Below are 20254 nucleotides of genomic sequence, written 5' to 3' on the forward strand. Positions count from 1 at the left end.
ATTTAATTCTATAGTGAAATTCTAAAATATATTGGATAAAGAACACATCGTTTTAAAAAATTTAAATATCTCATTTTTAAAGATTTTACTATAAGTTTATAATTAAATCTATAATTTAACGGCGAACAAATTTACAAGCGTTGATTTTGCGAATTATCTCCCCACTGGTTAAAGAGGTTTTCCCTCGAGTTCTTTGGTTTCCTTTTTCCATAAAAACTTGTTGAGGTTAACGGTAATAGTTAGTGTAGGGAGCTGTTGGCTCGCGTGGCACGAAGAGCTTGATCACATCTAGGAGCAAAAACACAAGGAGAACGCCGCTAGCCTTTAAACACGCTAACGAAGGGTTGTGTACGAATTTCATTGGACGAGCGTCACGAGCCTTTACGATGAACGTTTTACGGGCGGGGGGGGAAGACAATTTCCGAATTTTCCCCTTCCGACGGCAGCAGGCGCTAAAGCGTCTAGCCAATGAAAAACGTACACAAGAAAATCCACGACTTTTGACGGGTTGCGTTCTCCTTGTGTGGGGTGTTGTGTTTGTTGCTCCTAGGTCACCACCGTCCTACGCATTGTAACACGGCCATCTTACTAAAAGGGTATTATAAGTCGTTAGCTGACTTGGGCCTAAGGTGGTGCCTAGCAGTTTATTAGCACATCTAGCGAGATAAATAGGCAACAAACGTTTGTCCTACACCAAATGACTCCATCTATTAAAAATGTGTACTCATTCTAAAAATGGCTCTCAGTAAACATAATTATAACGAAATTATAAAATTGTATTAATTTCTATTTTATTATTGTATTTATTGATGTTTTTTCTTTTGTTGAAAACGAAAAGTGGGGTTAGTATATTTTTTAAATCATAAACATGACAAAAGGGCTTAAAAGTCGACATTTTGATATTTTCCGAATAAACGCAATCTAATGTTCTAAAAATATATTAGCATTAAAAGTCGCTAGATGACTTGGGCTTAAGATGGTGCCTTGGTTATTAGCCTAGCTGATAATTATTATTATAAGTATTATTAATATTATACATTGGAAACATTGCATCCGAAATTCAAAAGAGCTTACGTATCTGATCATTATTAAATTTTTACCACGTGCATTGGTATCTTAGTATCCTACTAGACAAATAGTTTCTAAATCATCTAAGCTGTAGAATTCAAATGTTAAAATTGACGTTCTTAAAGTGACAAAATCCTTTGTCCTACCGAGCAAATTTCCAGGGAAAACACCGTTGAAGGACTTATAAAAGGAATGGAATTCGATTCCCTACATCAGCGGATTTTCAAAAGCCTCGATTCGAGACAGCCGGATAAACTTTGTCTCAGTCCCAAAACGCGTCGAACAAATATGGCAACAACTTCAGCGACTCCAAAACTTCCTTCGAGATTGCTTTAAAATTTTAAGCCGCGACTGACCAATAGTCACTCGGAATTTAACGAAATATATTCGTAGCGTGCCCAACGAGATTTTCTCGTCAACAACGTCGAGAAGGACAGACAGTACGGCTATTGTCCCGGAGCGATAAACCCTTTAGTGTATTTAATTAGAACGAGGAGGAAACCAATATGTCGTATTTGAAGCGACGCTGAACTAGGTGTAATAAGTAAACACTCCGCTTTTAAGGAGAGGCCCGAGAGGGAGTGCAGCTTTTCTCCAAATTCGAGGGCCCAAACGTCCCTCGAAAAGTTTGTTACGCTCGCACGCGCCTATTAGCTCGGCGCAGACGTTAGCTGAAAGGAATTCGCTAACGCCTAAGGCTACGAAGCTGAGAGAGTATTAGAAGCGCCAATGGGCTTTGGTGGACGAACGTTAGAGTTAAATGTGGCAATTAGGCGCCCTCAACCGTTGCCAGTCCAGACGCCTAAAAAGGAGATAAATTGATATTGGAAAATGGCTCGAAAGATTCCCAGAATTATTTGCAATATAAATAATTTTAAGAGTAAAAATCGCTTAAAGGCCTAGGTATTCTACTTATTCGCTAATTATATGATCCTTGACAATGCAGTCCATAGGTGGTTCCTTTTAACTTAACATTAGGTAGTCTTCTGACTGTCATCCTTTAAATTTTCTTTCCTGCCAAACAAATACCCTGGTGGAAGGCCAACGTGTTCCGCGGTTGGCCTACCACCAGGGTATTTGTTGGGCGGGAAGTAAACCTAAAGGGTGACAGGAAGAAGATAACCTACGCCTGTAAGGTGTTATTTAAAAGGAAAGGATGTCACGTATGGTTCGTGAGTAACAAAATACTTTGTACCGAAACAGACGACGTCAGTGGGTGCGTGTGAGCTCCTCTATTCATGTTTTTTGACAGATGGACAAACGAATTTTGTACTGGTAAGTTAATTACAAGAAAAGGATCAAATTAGCACCGCGAGAGAAGGAAATTTGACAAAGAACACATTCTCTTACTAGCTAGAATTTTTTTTGTCTGAGATGTTTCACATGGAAAACGTTTATGCAATTAGTAATATATAGCTAGGGCAGATTAAAAACAAGAACTAAAACTAGTTGACCCTCATAAAAAGTATCTATAGCTGGGTTACAAAAAAAACGTGGAATGTTATAACTAACTGGGTCACATAAAAACATTGTGTCATACTAGCTAGGTCACATAAAACATGGTGTCGTACTAGCTGTGTCACATAAAACATTGTAACATACTAGCTGGGTCACATAAAACTTTGTGTCGTACTAGCTACGTCACATAAAACATTGTGTCGTACTAGCTGGGTCACATATAAATATTGTGTCGTACTAGCTGGGTGACATAAATCATTGTGTGGTTCTAGCTGGATCACAAAAAAACATTGTATCATACTAGCTGGGTGACATAAGCTATATTTCGTCTTACTAGCTGGTGACGTAAGCCATATTGTGTCGTACTAGCTGGGTGACAATCCTATTGTGTCGTAATAGGTGGGTGACAATCACTATTGTGTCGTAATAGGTGGGTGACGCAATTCATATTGGGTCGTACTATATGAGTCACATATAACGTACTATTTGTTTTTCAAAAAACATGGAGTTGTATAACTAGTGGATTACCAAAAAAATTTATTCGTACTCGCTGTGTTACATAACACATATTAAATCATACTCGCTGGTCCGCCTCAAAACATGTGGATTCGTACTAGTTGGGTCGCAAAACAGATGAATTCGTACTATCCCAGTCTGGTGAAAAATGGCATCTTACTAAAACTTTCACACGAAGTACATTGATTCGTACTAAACGGGTCTCACGTAAAACAAAAACTCCAATTATCTAGCTAAATACGACAGGCAGGAACCTTCCGAGCATACAAAATGACACGAATGAGAAGTGCGGGGTCACTTTTGCTTGAATGTGACTTTATCAACGAGACATTAGAAGCGATTTAAGAAAGTCCTCGGGTTTAATTACGGTACAGCTAAAACGACGACGTAAAAATACTTCTTTAAAAATAAATTTGCTCCTCGCTAAGTCCAGAGGGCGATGCAGTCGCTTTAATATCACCGGAAAGATCATCAAGGGGGCGCTGCGGGAGTGTGTGGGGAAAGAACGAACTTCTGATTAAGTTTATGGCTCTTTATATTAGTAAAGTGAACCGGGGTTTGCGAAATAGCGCTAGTCTCGCTTATAACGCGGAATGTGAGGGGGCGGGAATTCTAATATTTTACTGAAAATCGGCTGGTCCCCCCAGTTCCTCAATCCCTTATAATCTGGCGATAAGAGTCTGAAACTTGGGAAGCCCGCCGATAGAGCGCGCGACCGGCGTTCTAGGACAGTTTTCGATATTCACGGCGGTCAACCGCGCCGTTCCAGCTCTGAAGAGGATATTAATCAGTCGATAATGACGTCGAGTAGAGAGAGAAACCGCGCAGTGGGGAGCTCACGTCGCTAACTAAAATGAAAGGGGGACAACGGGGGGTCGGACATTTCCGCCGCGTTTCGTAGATGGCGCCAGCGTAACCAGTAAAATACGATTTTCTCTTTAATAAAGGAACGCGGAAGAAAATTGAAAAGAAGGGGTATTTTCATACCGTAGCTCAAAAATATCGTAACTCACACTTTTCTCAATTATAACTTTGGGGCTGTTCACAAATTACGTAACGCAGAAAAACCACTTTTTTACTTCTCCCCTCCCCTTCGTAACAAAAAGTAACAAATGGAAAGACCCCTCTTCTTAAATTACGTAACAAATATCGACCCCCCCCCTTATATTATTATATTTAAAAACAACTAATATACTGGTAATTAAGTACAATAAGACCAGGTTCTAAATTTTACTAATCGTTCTCGCACCTTTGTCCATCCCGAGCGTGTGAAAAAAACTGAAAATAGGCGAAACTGTAGATCAAGGTCATTTGAAATTCTTTTAAACGTGGGTAAACCAATGAAAATGCTTATGCTTTTAATAATAGACCCATGATGAAAGTTGGGGGGCCGAAAATTAACATTTTTACCTGGCCACCCAGCATTTGGACGGACCATCCGTTTCCTTACTTCCGCCTGTATATTTCAATGGCGGTCACGTGGTTTAAAACGTCACAAACAGGATGTTCCGTCCAGAGGTCTCACTTAAGCCTCGTCTGCGGCCCCTCTTTTGTTATGGGTCAATTGCGACTTTTTCTGAAAGTGATGAAAATTTTATTCTACGATATGAAAAATAAGATGTGTTACGTAACATTTTAGTGAACCCCCACGTAACAATTCGTAACGCTTGCACAAACCCCTCCTCCCCCCCTACCGCGTTACGTAATTTGTGAATAGCCCCTTTGACTTAAAGGTTCTCATTTTAAATAATTATTTCACTTTATTGCTCGTATGCTTTATACTGAAAAATAAATATTTTATTATATTATGAAAATATTATTATATTATATTATAATTATAAATATATAATTATATTATTATATAATAAAATATCTAAAGACCGAACTTAATGGGCGGGGCCTAAACTATGTTGGGTGTACGACGTAAAACTTAGTCTAATTTGCTGGTTGCCGTTTAAGAAACAGTTAAATTTTTATAAGGTTAACTGTAACAAATGAAGTAAGTGAATCCAGTCAAAGTCGAATTGGCACGAAATTTACGCCCCGAACGTTTTCTTCATTATCACAATGGCTTAAAAAGTCGCTTGATGACTTAGGCCTAAGGTGGGGCCTTGGTAAAAATTAAAAAAAACAAAAAAAAAAACAATAATCTTCTATCGACATTCCAAGTGTGTACACAAATAATTTCCTGACTTTTGTAAACTAAATTTCAATTAAAAATATTGAAACTAAAATTGCAATGTTTCACTATAAATATTTTTAGCTTTTAAATAAAATATAAAAACTTTGTTAATTTCTTATCCAAAAATATGATAAAATCTTCCCTATTAAATATTACAGAATTTAAAAAACATTCCAAGTTAATTTCTATCAAAATTTAATATTTAAAGAAATTATTTAAATTATCTCTGTGGCATTAAATTAAATAACATTGATATAAATGCGTTTCAATTTAAAAAATAATATAAATATAATATATAATAATAATATAACGTGAAATAACTTCATTTATAAACAAAATAAATTATAATTTTAATTAATGTTCTTATATTTTAAGGGAATTTGTACGTTAACTCTTTTAAATTTTTAAAATAATCGAATTTTTTAAAAAAATCTCGGAAATCCGATTTACCGTATTTTAGCTCCGAATTGTAAACGTACATAGAGAAATGTTTGATGCGAGTTTTGCAGAGTCCATAGAATAAAAGACAAAAGGCAGAATGGCGTTATACCTCCGCGTAATTTTATTTTAGTTTTTTCGTCAACGACTACAGGTAGAAAAGCAGCCAGTATAATATACTGCTTCTATGCCAATTTTTCAAGCACTAGTAACTTCGAAAGAACGTTTTTCCAGAGACATTTTTTATTGTTTTCAGCGTCTTTTCAGGATGAATTTATTTCAGTTGCTGGTTTTTCTTTTCAATTTCAAAAAATTACCAGTCCGAAATTTTCTAAAGTAGTTATTTAAATTATTTTTATTCGAAAACCAAAGTTGTATGTTAACTATACAATATATAATCCCAATAAAGTCTCCGTTCAAACTTAAATTACCTATTTCCAACAATCTTTGTTCTTTTGGTCGTAAAAATAATAATTGATGAGCTCTTCCGTCTACTGAAATGTAATTTGGAAAAATCTGGAACTGTAATTTGAAAAGAGCAATTTCGTGGGATGAAATAAATATAATGCGATAAAAGAATTTTTCCGGTGATTTTTTTAAACTTTAAAGACAAAGTTTTAGTTTTATATAGTTTCTAGTCCTTACGAAAAGAAGAATTCAAAGCATTTTCTCCCAAATGCATTTTTATATCGATACAAAAGTAATTTTGATCTGATATCGATATTTAACCAAATAGTTACCGATACCGATATTTCAACCGATATTTATTGCTGCCTATTTTCAGCCGATATTTACTGACATTGAAATTTTTTATTTCACCAGATTATTACCGATATCTTCATGTCACGAGATTTTTATAATATATCTACATTTCACCAGATATTTATCGATATCTATATTTCACCAAATATTTATCGATATCTACATTTTACTAGATATTTATCGATATTTACATTTTTACCAGATACTTATCGATATCTACATATAACCAGATATTTATCGATATCTAAATTTCAACAGATATTTATCGATATATTTATTTTGACCAGATAATTACCGATATCTATATTTCATCGGACAATTACCGATATCTATATTTCATCAGACAATTACCGATATCTATATTTCATCAGACAATTACTGATACCTATATTTCACCAGACAATTACCGATATCTATATTTCACCCGACAATTACCGATATCTATATTTCATCAGACAATTACTGATACCTATATTTCACCAGACAATTACAGATATATATATATCATCAGAGAATTAACGATATCTATATTTGATCAGACAATTACCGATATCTATATTGCACCAGACAATTACCGATATCTATATTTCATCAGATAATTAACGATATCTATATTTCATCAGACAATTACCGATATCTATATTTCATCAGATAATTAACGATATCTATATTTCATCAGACAATTACCGATATCTATATTTCGTCAGACAGTTACCGATATCTATATTTCATCAGACAATTACCGATATCTATATTTCATCAGACAATTACCGATATCTATATTTCATCAGACAATTACCGATATTTTAGCAATAGCAATATTTCTAACCGATTCTACCTTTAGAACCCTTTTGGGTATCTAGCTAAATGGATTTCATCCTGTTATTGACTACTTCTACAACTTGGTCAATTGTCAAATGTTTGTACCAAGTGAATACATTTAAACATTTTCGTAACTTACCTCTAATATCGTGGTAACATTATTAACGACTATAGTGTTAGCATAGATATATATTATTGATCCTTAAGTATGGCACCTTCTATTATAAATCATAATTAGTGAAAGCTATTCACAACAGTGGTCTTGGATTAACTCGCTCTCACGTCTGTCGTATTTTAGATGTCGACTTCTTGCAATGACGACAGTTTGTCAATAGTTTCAAATAAAATATTTCCACAATCACTTTTACGAAACTGTGTTTAAGACTACAGAAATTAACTAGTATTTAAAAGACATAAGTTAATTGAGTTAATCGGGACTTGATTATCCGGCCGAACTTTTAAACAATGAACGACAATTTCGGCGGAGGGTGGCCCTATTTTTAGAAATCCCTTGAGTCCGAAGAGCGTTTGAATTTCGTTAAGCGAGCCATAATGAATATTCAAATGGCGTATTTTGGAAGGGTGACTCTGTCACCAGCCCTCTTTTGACAAAGCTAGTACGTGCTGGAACATAAGGCCAGTTAATCTGGTCAACGAAGCGATACGGCTTGGTACAAACAAGTCATAGAAATTTGGTAGAAGAGCCAACGAAATAACGAATTAGCGCATCCACCATTACTCGGAACAATGGTACCCGGAATGGAATTATTTCTCAGTCATCTCTCTCCCATCCTTTAAAACTCCCTTTTTGCGACGAGCGGGACTTGGGAAAAATGCTTTTGACATTTTCGGGTCGTTTCGCTATTTGCATGCTCCGTCTGCAATGGCCATCAGATCTCTGAGGGGTTTTACTTTTCATTCAGCCACCGCAATCTCATCTCTACGCGCCAACTGAGATAATTCATTTTTGCGTCGGACGTTACAATGACAGCCAGATGCTCCCCTCTTCGTCACCACCACTCTGGTTCCGTCGGCCGTTGAAGACAATGGAACAAGGCGGAACGCGGATGATTCCCTCGTTTTCCGCCGAACAATACCAGGGGAAATACTTCTATCCACGAACGTCCATATGTCGAGACTATATCGCCTTACCAAGCCTCTAGATTTAAGCTTAGTTTCAAATGGATGGTTATTCCTTACGCGCGTAGATTTGTCAACTTTGGCACGTATAAACTCTTTTGGCTTGTAAAGAAAATTGCCGTAACACGCCCTAATGTACACTCATTTTCACGCGAGTAGTATAGAAGTGCTGATTCTCGAATGTCCACATGATCAATCCACAATTGATCGAAATAGATTGGCTTTACACACGCAAAATTCGTCATTTAGTAAGTGCAAAATATTTAGACATGTAAAGAAAAATGGACTATTACGCGCCCTAGCGTGCCCTAAATATCACACGAGTAGTATAAAAGTACCGATCCTAACAAGTTCACATGATCCTTAGTGAACCACTTGATAATGTGAATAATGATAGAACTACCATTTATATACTACTTTCAAAAAATATGTATTGGTAAATGGGGAAGATATTTTTCGAGAAGCTAAAGAAGTGTGCGGCTCCCATCTCCTTAAAAAGAGCCTTTATTACATTCAAACGCGTCATATTTGTCTTTTCTGTTCCAATTCTTTGAATAAAATTAGCTACTTGAGAGTTCGAAGTACGCTCTTTCCGTCATCTGCGAGATTCTCCGGGTTGAATTCGTGTTTTATCTGATAATTTAGTAAAAGTCAACGACGTCGTAAATTTTCCGTTCCCTAAAGTAATTCATTACGCCTCACATGTCGACCATCCCGTAGTTATTCCTCGCGCGAGCTCCACCGTCTCAGTACGTCGCAACCACGATCTGACAAAACGCAATCTTCAAGATTCGCTCGTTCAGCCGACAGTCTCTCGTAAGGTCAAAGGACGCGGCGTCAGTTTGCGTCGCGGGAAGACAACTCTGAAAAGGAACGACTTTACGGAGGCGTCCGTTGAGGAATTCAGGGGTACTCCTCCGAAGCGGAGAAAAGAATGTCCCCCGGATTCTTAAGAGTGTCCCGTCATCACCTCCATCTCAAATAAAGCAAAATTTCTCAGCCATCCCGCGACTTCAAAAACAAAAGCCTGGATGAGGAGGGGACCAAGGAAAAGGATAAGACGAACGATTCCGAAGTGAAATTTATCCGCTTTTGTCGCGAAAATGCCAAAAGGAAGCGAAGACTTCATGAAGATATTTACGACGTATTAAGGAGCCAAAGAGGAAACTGGCGCAAATCTAGAATAAAAACTAAATGTCTCTCTTATTTATACCGCGGAATAAAAGCTGGGAACAGTTAGTTTGGCACTTTGGATTAAATATTTGTCCTGCTGGAGTTGAAAATTCCAAACCGATATTTGCCCTTTGACAACAAGAACACTATGGAGGATTTAGTTGAATCTACCGTGCGACTATCAAGACGACCGATTTGCCATGTTTGTAGAAAATCACTTTTTTATTTATGGTATATACGACAAAAAAATGGTAGTTTTATAAATAAAATCGTCGTACAAATATACCTTTCTATTATAATGGTTGAACTGGGATGCCCAAATAAGATAACTTTAGTTAATGGTGATCCTAAATTGCAAATAAACAAGGCGACCTTCAAATTGAGAATGGTGATTTTGACCTTCAAAGTGGCGTTCATATAAATTGGGAGATTCGGCACCCCTGATGTAGGAGTAACTAGTTCTCATCCTCTTACGCTACACAGATAACATTGCAATACACTTGTACCCCACTTTATCTGATCTGATCAGGTAAAATTTGACAGCCTTATACATGAATATGTGAACTGATTTGCTTTTTATTAAAAAAAAATTCGTTGATCAAACAGTTATCTGCTACAGATTATAGAACAACATTATGTTTAGTTTCTTCTCTGATGTCTGGGATAAAAACAGATTGTAAATTCCGTTAAAGAAAAATAATTCATTTTTATTGTGGTTTTTATTCATTTTATTGCGAAGAAGCTAGCTGTTATATGTAGCCGGCTAAATAATCGACTTATCTAATCTATTCCCGGCATTTTTCGAATTGAAAGTGCATTTATAAAGCTAAAATAAAGGAGTGAAAAATTAAATAAAATCGAGCTTATTTGCATACTAATAGGTTGAGAAAACGTTTTATATATCTACATTTTACAGAAGTATATAGTATATTTGCAAGTAGAGAAGTAACTATTTAGGCTCTGAAATTCAAGCCATTTTCCAATGGTCTCCAATTTCCCAAAAGTTAATTTGCTAGATTTTCGTCTGATAAGTAGACGATTCACCATTTTTAAAGACCGACAATTAATTAAGCATACGAAAATCGCTTATGGTATTGACCATTAGGTGTCTCGGTTTTTGCTGAATGAACTTATTGGAACCAACACGAATTGATTTTGTTCTTATTCAAAATGTTTTGAAATTTTCGTGTTCGCGTCCAGAATATTTAGAATAAACATATTTTGTGTCTAATATCATATGTAACACGGAACATAAAACTAGTGGACCGTAAATGTAAAATTATTATATTTTTTGCGCTTTTGAAAAGGTTACCATGGAAACAGAACCTCGTGATAGCGAGGCAGAATCCGCTTCATTAGTAAGGTTAAGTCTTCACCCGAAAACGTGCAGAGGGAACTTGTAGACGTACGTTTGTATGTACAGCCTGCACCTCATCTGGTGCTGGATTAACCTGTCTAATAACTTTAGTTTCTATAAAGTTGATGTCGCTTTTTCGTCACCAATTTCTAAGGGACGTAATTTTAGCATACCTACGCTATGTTACGTGTGCTAGAAATATTATACACGAATCCGTTGACTCGCCAGGGGATCCAATCAAAACCACGTTTTTGTAAATACTACGGACGTTATTATTTCCGGAATTTGTGTAAAAGTTTTCCAAATGATTTCGCACGACAAATACGGATTTTAAGTTTTTTTTTTGTTCGAACGACAAACAATATTGGCGAAATAATAAACTTTTAAGCCAAAATAAAAACAAACGTAACAAATGGCCAACTAATGGGCACACGGCCAACTTGGAACGCAAACAAAGCGATTAAGAAGTAACGTAGGTAGGCAAAACTACAGTCTTTTTAAAGAAAAATATAAAAAAAACATTAGTTTTCTTGTTTCGTTCGATTTGGTTCGTGCCGCATTGCATTATTACAAATAACACGAAGGAAGCTCCCAAGAAAAGCAAGCGAGAGCACGAAGAAAGAAGAACCAGAAGAAAATACCCATTATTAGGCAGTTGAACAGAAACGCGGGCCAATTTGCAGGGGTAGCAAATGGGGAAGGTTACGTATATCTGATCAGAGAGTTGTTTGCGAGAACAGCCGAGAGAGGGGGCTAAGACCAGAGGTATGACCAGGGGGGGGGGAGACGCAGAAGTAACGATCCATCTATTACGTACTGACAAAACGACGAATACATATATATCCGTCATGATGAGAATTTCTCCGAAGCTGATTCAACCGACCCATAGATGGCGTTGCCTGCAAACGGACGTTGTAGAAATATGACACGCGTCTTTGTTTGGTCAATCCCGTATTGCAGGGAAAATGATTGGCTTCCAAATAGTAGGTAGTATTCGCGATACGTTTAGGCAAAATGGCGGCTGTAGGTTTAAGAGATTGATGAGTTAGCAGTATGGAGATAGTGACGTCACGAGAGTTAGTGGTGAAAATTTTATTACAAAATTTGCTATTTCAAATTATTGAGTCAATTAGTAGTTGGCTGCTCATTACTTATTTAATTCCGCCCTTAATAATAGTGCCATCTAGTGATTACTAGACTTTATCCCACTAGAGGGAGCTAGAGACTGCTATTATGAGGTCAAATTGTTTGGTCAAATATACTATTAAAATGTTTATCGCTTTGGATTGGCAGAGGGAGTGCTTGTAGAATAAAATAATTAAAATATTTAAGACTTTATTACATGATGAGAGAATACCATCACACATTTAAACAACTGTCACTAGATGGCAGTGCATCTTCTGTTCATTTTTAAGAAGCAATTACTATAATGCAACGCCTTAACATATCACGTATCAATGCAGGTATGCACGGATAAAAGGAACTAAGAACCTTTAAAATAAGAACTGCTGGCACCTAGAAGTTTTACTTCTCAAACTGAACAAATTAAGTGGCGCCTTCTAGTGTATACATTTCCATATTGTCGTTTAAATTAGAATTTCATATTATTTATTATTTATTATTTATTATAAATTATAACACTTCGGGCAGAAAATGCTAATTTAAAAATTATATTATATTATATTATATTATATTATAGTAGGGCGAAAAATATCCCACTTTTGTACTTTCCAGATGGCGCTACACGCAAAGTTTTAGGGCGTTTCCATTCTGAAAAGTATGCGATCATCGCAGCGAGTAACAACGTTATCGTACAAATATAGTTCTTAGTTGCTTCTACGCGTTCTTGATGCAGGTAGCTAAGAATATGGGACTGTGGAGATTGTAAACCCCACGTCCACTTTATATTTACTTTTTGTGATTAAAAGTCAGACGAAATATACGTCGCGTGGTTCCCAATTTATAATAGTCACCCTTGGCAGCGACCCCAACCCCCAAAAGCGGGGTTAAACGCTGGTGCCAACCTCCTAATAGGGGCGTCCTCTATCTCAGTTTCCCCTCTAAAGGCGTCTTTCCACCAACGCTAAGTCACGAAAAGCTATCTCAGCCCGCGACTTTGCGAGGAGGTCCTGAGGGTGGTATACGTTTTTTTATATATATTTTTGTAGATTACGGAACCAGTCAAAAAATCTTCCGAGCTTTCGTGTATAAAAGCCTTAAAAAAGTAATTTCCGAGAGAAGGTAGCGTTCTTTCCAGCCATACTGTCCCGTTCTGTCCCACACTGTCTCTAAAGCCTGTTACTTTTTTAAGAGATAAGGGAGCGCGAATACAATATAGTATCTAACGCGGTTCGCCGGGAAAAAAATATCGAAATATCTTTACGCAATATTAAAAAAGTTTGGCTTTTTCAATCTGCTACGAAGACAATGTAAATTTGCTTTAAAAAAAACCGATTAAATGTAGTACTGGCAATTTTCAATATTGATTTGGTTACAAAAAATACCATAGCTTGAATTTTGAGAGCATTATTGGATGAATGCGGTATTGAATACTTGGAAATAAAGTTGTTTTATCGTGAATAATTTAATTCCTACGGAAAGGCGTTATAAAACCTTTACGTTAATAACTTACGTAAATTAATGTATTTAAACATCACGATAGAATTAAGAATACCGTTATTTTTATTTAGGACAGCCAACATATTGCTTTATTATCACTTGAATTACACGACTTTGGCCGATCATAGTCTTTGACTAGATTAAAATATTTTCATTGATAATATCATCAAATGACGATTTAATTTGAGTTGAAGAATTTGAAACAGAACTTGTATGAGGTGCAGTGGACTAGGGCTTCTAACGCTGATCTGGTGTCTGATGCTTTCACAGATGAACTGGATTATTTTTAATCCGATACCTTTAGCGGATAACAGATTTTTTACTCTAACGGCAGTACGCGGATACGCTTTTGCGCTTGTCTGACAAGCCTATATGACTTTCACGGGTTGATCTGTTTTTTTAAATTGTATCTTTAACCCGCGATAACGGCGGATATACTTTTTTAGTATATCTTTATATTGACTTCTTGGAACTAAGCCATTTTTTTGTTGCTATACAAAAATTTAAAAGAATAAAAAACATTCAACTAGATGTCGGAAAGTAGACATCATATAGACAGATATCTACGCGCTTATCAGAGAAAATAACTGCTTTCTATATCTGTGGCCTCGTCGGTTACCGAAACGAGATAACAAAACTAGATTGCCGCAGGTCAGATAAAAAAAGGAACAGGTAGTCAGTGAATTCAGGTTTTTTATCGGCGATATATCTTATATGATAAATAGTAATCAGATTGCCTTATTCAGATCATCGTTAGAAGCCCTACAGTGGACTCTCTGGACTTTTGATTTTCTACAAATATCTACAAGCACTTTGTGATTTTTTTTAAAAAAATGGGGTTGATGAATGATGAATTTATGATACGCCATATTCTCCATTATTTATGAATATTTAGTAAAATTTTTCACTAGTTAAATTGACTAGTCAGAGCATTTATTTTAGTAGTCAAACACCGTGTTTAGTGCCTTATGCCCTGATTGTCATACATTGATAGAAAAGATTTTAAGCAATATTTGGACTTTAATCAATTATTTCTTGCGAAATAAACAATGTGAATTAGCTAATTCCCTATATAGTAACGAAATGGGAATCAGAAACTAATGCCGAACGTGATATCCAGTACTATTTACCTAAAATAGCCGTTTAAAATTAAATCAATAGATTCTTGGGGAAACTAAAGTAAGAAAACATGTAATACCCATTCGAAAAGCTAATTACGCAACTTAAACATTCTCAATCCATTGAGACTTGTCAAAATACTTGGGAAACATTTTATAGAAATAACCACGTTATTCCGGTGCTCTACGTGTTAAATAAAAAATTAGAGAATTGGCACGTATTCAGTAATCGCTATTTAAAACTATACAGGGTTGCCAGGTAAATGTGAAGTTATCCCAGTTATAAATGGAAATAAAACTAACCCAAAAAAATCATTCGCAGTTTAAAATTATATTTTTTTAAAGCCCAAATTATTTTAACAAAATTATTATTTTATAGCGTAATTTTAAATAAGTGGAATACCAATGCGTAGGAATGATAGCAATGTTTTTAAATCATTGGGATTTCCTAAAGCATATTTTCGAGGGGTTGGATATTAGTTAAATCTTGAAATCAGCTTGAAAATATAGATATCTGAGCGTTAAAAAAAATTGCAAAATCTTTAAAGCACCGCAAAAGAAATAAATATAATAGAAAAATGGTACTGTAAATATCAAAATCAGTTTCGGATTTCCAAAATCCCAATTAGACCCATTACTCAAAATTTGTAATTTAATCCTCGATCCATCGATTTCCCCCGCACAGTACTTTTGAAAGAAGCCAAATGAGGCTGGCAAACTTTCCACGTGGCAAATCTGTCCCTTATAGTAGTATTCCGGAAAAAGATTGGGCGAAAAACGATTACGGTCTCATTTCTAGAAAGGCTTTTTAACGCGAATGAACGACGCGGCAGCTCGGGTGTGTGCATATGGCGAGTGAAATTTGCTCAATTACAGATCCGCGGGTAGTCTAATGAGGGGTCGTTAGGGCTGGCCCCGTAATCTGAGACGTAACAAATGAACATTCTTCGCTAAATAGGAATAAGGTAAGAGGGGCGCGTTCCAGAACGCATCTAGAAATTCAACCCCGAAAACGGGTTAGTCCCGAAAACGAAAACGCGTATCGTTGAGCCTTGGCACGACGGATAAATTGCAAGCACGCGCGAGCCGTTACGCCAAAACCCGTTATACCTTTTTAGTAAGTAACGCGCCTGAATACAGAGAAATAAAACAGTACCGAAAGCCGTAATGCGTCAGAGAAATAGAAAACTATCTTCACCTGAGTTTAAAAATGTCGTAACTCTAATTCGAGCTTTTTCTAATGTAATCTCGCTATTTTTTCAAAGAGTACCAGTGCTGAAAAAAGGTTCGGTCAGAAAATTAGCATTAAAGCAATAGGAAGAGTCATACTTATTGTTATTATTTACCAATAGGACTTCGCAGGAATTAATACCTCTACTTGGAATGCTTATCGCGGCAGATTTTCGTCTCAATGTGGCTGACGGTTTTATTGACGTCACTATGTTAACTTAACAAACAACAACGTGAGAGGGGAGTGCGCTCTAAGGCTATTTTTATCTCGTAGGCAGGGCCAATGCCGTCAGAGTGATCTTACCATACGCGATACGGCCAGATAAGCATTCCAAGTAGAGGTATGGATTCCTAGTCTTCGAGCTAGCATGAAGGCGCGAAACTCGGACAATATAGATCTTCGATTGAAAACCTAAATGAAATGAAATAAAATAAAATAGCCAGAAATTCCAACGGTAAACCGGTTTCGTCCTATTTGGGACTCATCAGCACCGTGCGGGAAATCTGGCTCGCGACTATTACACCGATTTCAAAAATACGTTTTTGAGCATGAAAGTACCTTAACATTGTGAGGTTTAGCAGGCTTATTTACCTGCTTTTATACACTACCATGGCGTCATATTTTCACGCGAAAAATAATTTTTAAGATCCACCAATTACTCCGAAAGGTAAACTAAGCTTAAACATTAAAAATTTCAAAATGGAGAGTGGTGCTATTATTTCACTCTATTTTTTTATAATGACCATAAATTTTCCGATAAACTATTTCTGTTTTAAAAAAAAATTCTTAATATATTTATTTTGTTTGAAAAAGTAGTTTAATTTTAAAGTTAAAATACTGTAACTCGACCATTTCTTAATAAAACTTGGTTTTTAGCTTTTTTAAGTAATTTGAAATGATTTATTGCCTCTGTTAAACATTTAAAACGTGTATGTTTCCCCTTCTATAAAAACTTGTTGAGGTTAACGGTAATAGTTAGTGTACGGTGCTGTTGGCTCGCGTGGCTTGAAGGGCTTGCCACCACCCTCCTACCCGGCCACCTGAATTAATGGCTTTAAAAATCACTTGATGACTTAGGCCTAACGTGGTGCCTTGGGTATTAGCCTAGCTGATTAATATATTAATATGTTGAGTATTCCTTATTTGTGAAAAAAAGCTTAAAACATCAGAATTATATTCCTCAAAATCGTGATTTTTCCAGTTACGACTTTCTAAAACTCAGATACGGACATATACAATGTAAACAGTCTGTTCGTAGAAAAATATTAGCGTCAATAGCGTAAAAAGGATTGAAATAAGTTTTCCCGGTGTTGACGTGATTTGGGCGATAGTCACGCATTTTGCATGTGAAATGACGATACGACTCGTATACATGGTGGAAGCTTCAGCCGTGGTCCAGCCTCGGTACTTCTCCTAGTACACCAAAGTACTGCGGGTGGAACACTTCTACAGGCGCTGGTAGGCCAAAAATAGACCAATGGGAGAATTAGAAGCGCATCTTCCAAATGTTTTTTCGGGCGATTGGATAAAGATGCGCTTAAAATTATCCCATTGGTCTATTTGTGGAATACCAGCGCCTGTAGAAGTGCTTGACCCGCAGCACTCTGGTGTACTAGGAGAAGTAGCGAGGCTGGACCACGGCTGAGGGCTCCACCCTGTATGTCGATTGGCGAAGGCGCACCGAAATTACGTATTAAGAATTCCACTCGAAAGATCAACCTACCCAATATCATACACTCGCCTCATCACTAAGATCAAAGCCAAAAAGGCCATATAAATTTTATATTCCTTCAATTTCTGGCGATATTACCAGCGGTAATATATTTATTTATATTTTCACATATTCTCTCACAGTTGAGGAAATAAATTCTTCGTTTTTCATATATCGTCGAATTTTCCAAATCAGTATCATCTACGGATTTCTTGATACCTTTATCCTAAAAAGGGCCAAGAAAGAGAACGTCAGAAAGAGATGCCTTTTTTATATTTGGGGAAATTCACGGAGAATGTAAGAAGTAGGACTCCGATAGATTGGGAACCATCTAGCCACGTTCACACCTACCCTGGGAAACGTTTTGCCTCGTTTCGATCTCGCTGCGGTTCCTAACGTTTGGAAATCTGTTTGTTCACACGTTAGATTTCCAGTGAGTTTTGAAGAAAATTGGGCACTAAATTAGGAGTTCGTCAGTTGAGTCACGTTTGAAAACTATCTAATTAAAAACGAATGCACACTGAAGATTTTTTTTGTATTTAAAGCAACTGTCGGCTCTATCATTGCCACCTGTATTATGAAAAGACCACTGTTAATAGAGATGGCCATGAATCTATCCGAATCGTCGAAAAAAATGACTTTCGTGGAGAGCGTGGAGCCATCTATTAATGGGAACGGAAGCTAAAATTCAAAGTAGCGAAACAATAACGTCGTCAGAGAGCCATTATAGAGTATTATATTTAGACCCCTTTTAATCTACTTAGTGAACTTCAACGTAAATTATATATCCCATATTAAATATATTGTAAACAATTACTATAATTGAAGTAATTGACAAATTTACAAACGACCCAATCAACGCGAAGCATACTTTTATGTCCCGCCTTTTGGGTCAAAATGTAGCTTCAGCATCTTGTTTTGATTTCGACGCTAGCGACATCTGTTGAAAAAAGAGCTACTTTACCTAGAGCCGACACTTGCTTTAAATATCCAAAAAGCAGGAAGATTATATTATGTTAAAATATTAATAAAAATTTTATTAGGCGCAAAAAATCAACTATTGTCGATTTTCTTAAAAATTAAAGAAAATGGTTCGTAGAAAACCGACTCGATGACGTCACGAATCGCTGCCAAGCTGGTCAAAGCGATCTGAAACGCGGGGACGCGCAACGGTAACTGTTCACACGACGGCATCCAAACGTTGCGGGAGCGCTCGCGTCGTTTCAGAGGGTAGGTGTGAACGCGGCTTATAAGAAGAATGGCGAGAAGATGAAAGCAAAGACATTGCCGAGTTTGGCCGGGGATCTCGTAGAGGTAAGGCGGAGATAAGCTAGAATACGTTTCGCCCTCGCGGCTTTAAGACGAGGACGGATGGACGGTGAAGATGAAGAAAGGGATGAGAATCATCCGGGGAAAAAACGCGTTGGATGCTCGGGCTCCGGCTTATATCGAGCGGCTGCAGTCGTGACTGTCTCATTGGCCGAACATCACCTCATCCGTGAAAGATGGGCCCGGAAAAATCGCGCCTATTTTTTGTTCCGTCTAGTTTTCTATCGCGGTTAATCCTGTAGAATAATTCCCACCGTAGATGGCGCTCGTCATCAACGCGGCTGGCGGATATAGCCACTTTCGATTTGATCGGACGATTGCCCGCGGTTTAGAGATTGATGTCAGATGGGTTACGACTATTTATAACAGGCCGGTTTCAATGACGACCGTTTTAGCGCGTCTAAAGTTAAAGGGTTCCATTTTGTCACGTGGCCACTCGTAATGCCTACTTCGGTAAATTGACGACAGATTTAATGATTTAATGATTGGCGCGTGTGGAGTACGCTAGTAAGAGCTTTAATGAACCCAGAATCTTATAATATATATCTTTAAAGGGGAACGGTCAAGCTTTAAACAGTTAGATAGCCCTATAGCCCATTAAAAACTAAAATTTATGGCGAAAACCGCATCAAAAAATATTGAGTGGTTATTTTTTAATAAAATAAAGAAATTTCGGGAAATCGAAAAGCGCGCGTCCGCCGCGACACCTGGTGAGAAGTCGGTGAGACAGAAAAACAACGTAAAAGCGCGCGCTGCGGAAGACGCGAAAGATTTGTTTTGCACGCGTGGCGCGTTCCAGTTATAAGAGCCTAAATCGCGCGATTTTAAAAGTTAGGATAGTTCGCAAATCGCTCATACGGGGTAAGGGGCGCTGGCGCAGCCCCTAAGATGGCGGCGAAAATTCCAACCCAAACACCTGGCGTTATTTTTCGTTTGAACTTTTTGGGCCAAAAGCTATTTTTTCAAGACAAAGAAAAGGTACGTGTTAGAATATTGAACGTCTTGTTAATCTTTTGATACGGAAATAAAGCCATATTTGGAAAAGCTGGGCCGTTCCCCTTTAAATAAATAAAAAATAATCAACTAGGCTTATACCCAAGGCACCACCTTAGGCCTAAGTCATCATGCAACTTTTAAAGCCACTGATTCTGGTGGCCGGGTTACAACGCGTAGGAGGGTGATGCACGACACGGGAGCCAACAGCTCCCTACACTCACTATTACCGATAACCTAAACACGTTTTTATGGAAGGGGAAACCGAAGAGCTCGGGGAAAAACCCTTTAACCCGTGGGGAGATAACTTGCAAACTCAACGCTGAAGGAGTTGTTG

At 37.2% G+C, this 20254-nt stretch overlaps 1 protein-coding gene across 2 annotated transcripts in view; it reads right to left on the minus strand.

Moving 5' to 3' along the window:
- Nucleotides 1–20254, minus strand: part of LOC149921392 (receptor-type tyrosine-protein phosphatase F-like) — a 291898-nt gene that overhangs the window by 122311 nt on the left and 149333 nt on the right. The window lies entirely within an intron of this gene.

This window comes from Leiobunum rupestre, chromosome 11 (genome assembly GCF_980474605.1).
Source record: "Leiobunum rupestre chromosome 11, qqLeiRupe1.1.hap1, whole genome shotgun sequence".
Classification (NCBI taxonomy): Eukaryota; Metazoa; Arthropoda; class Arachnida; order Opiliones; family Sclerosomatidae; genus Leiobunum; species Leiobunum rupestre.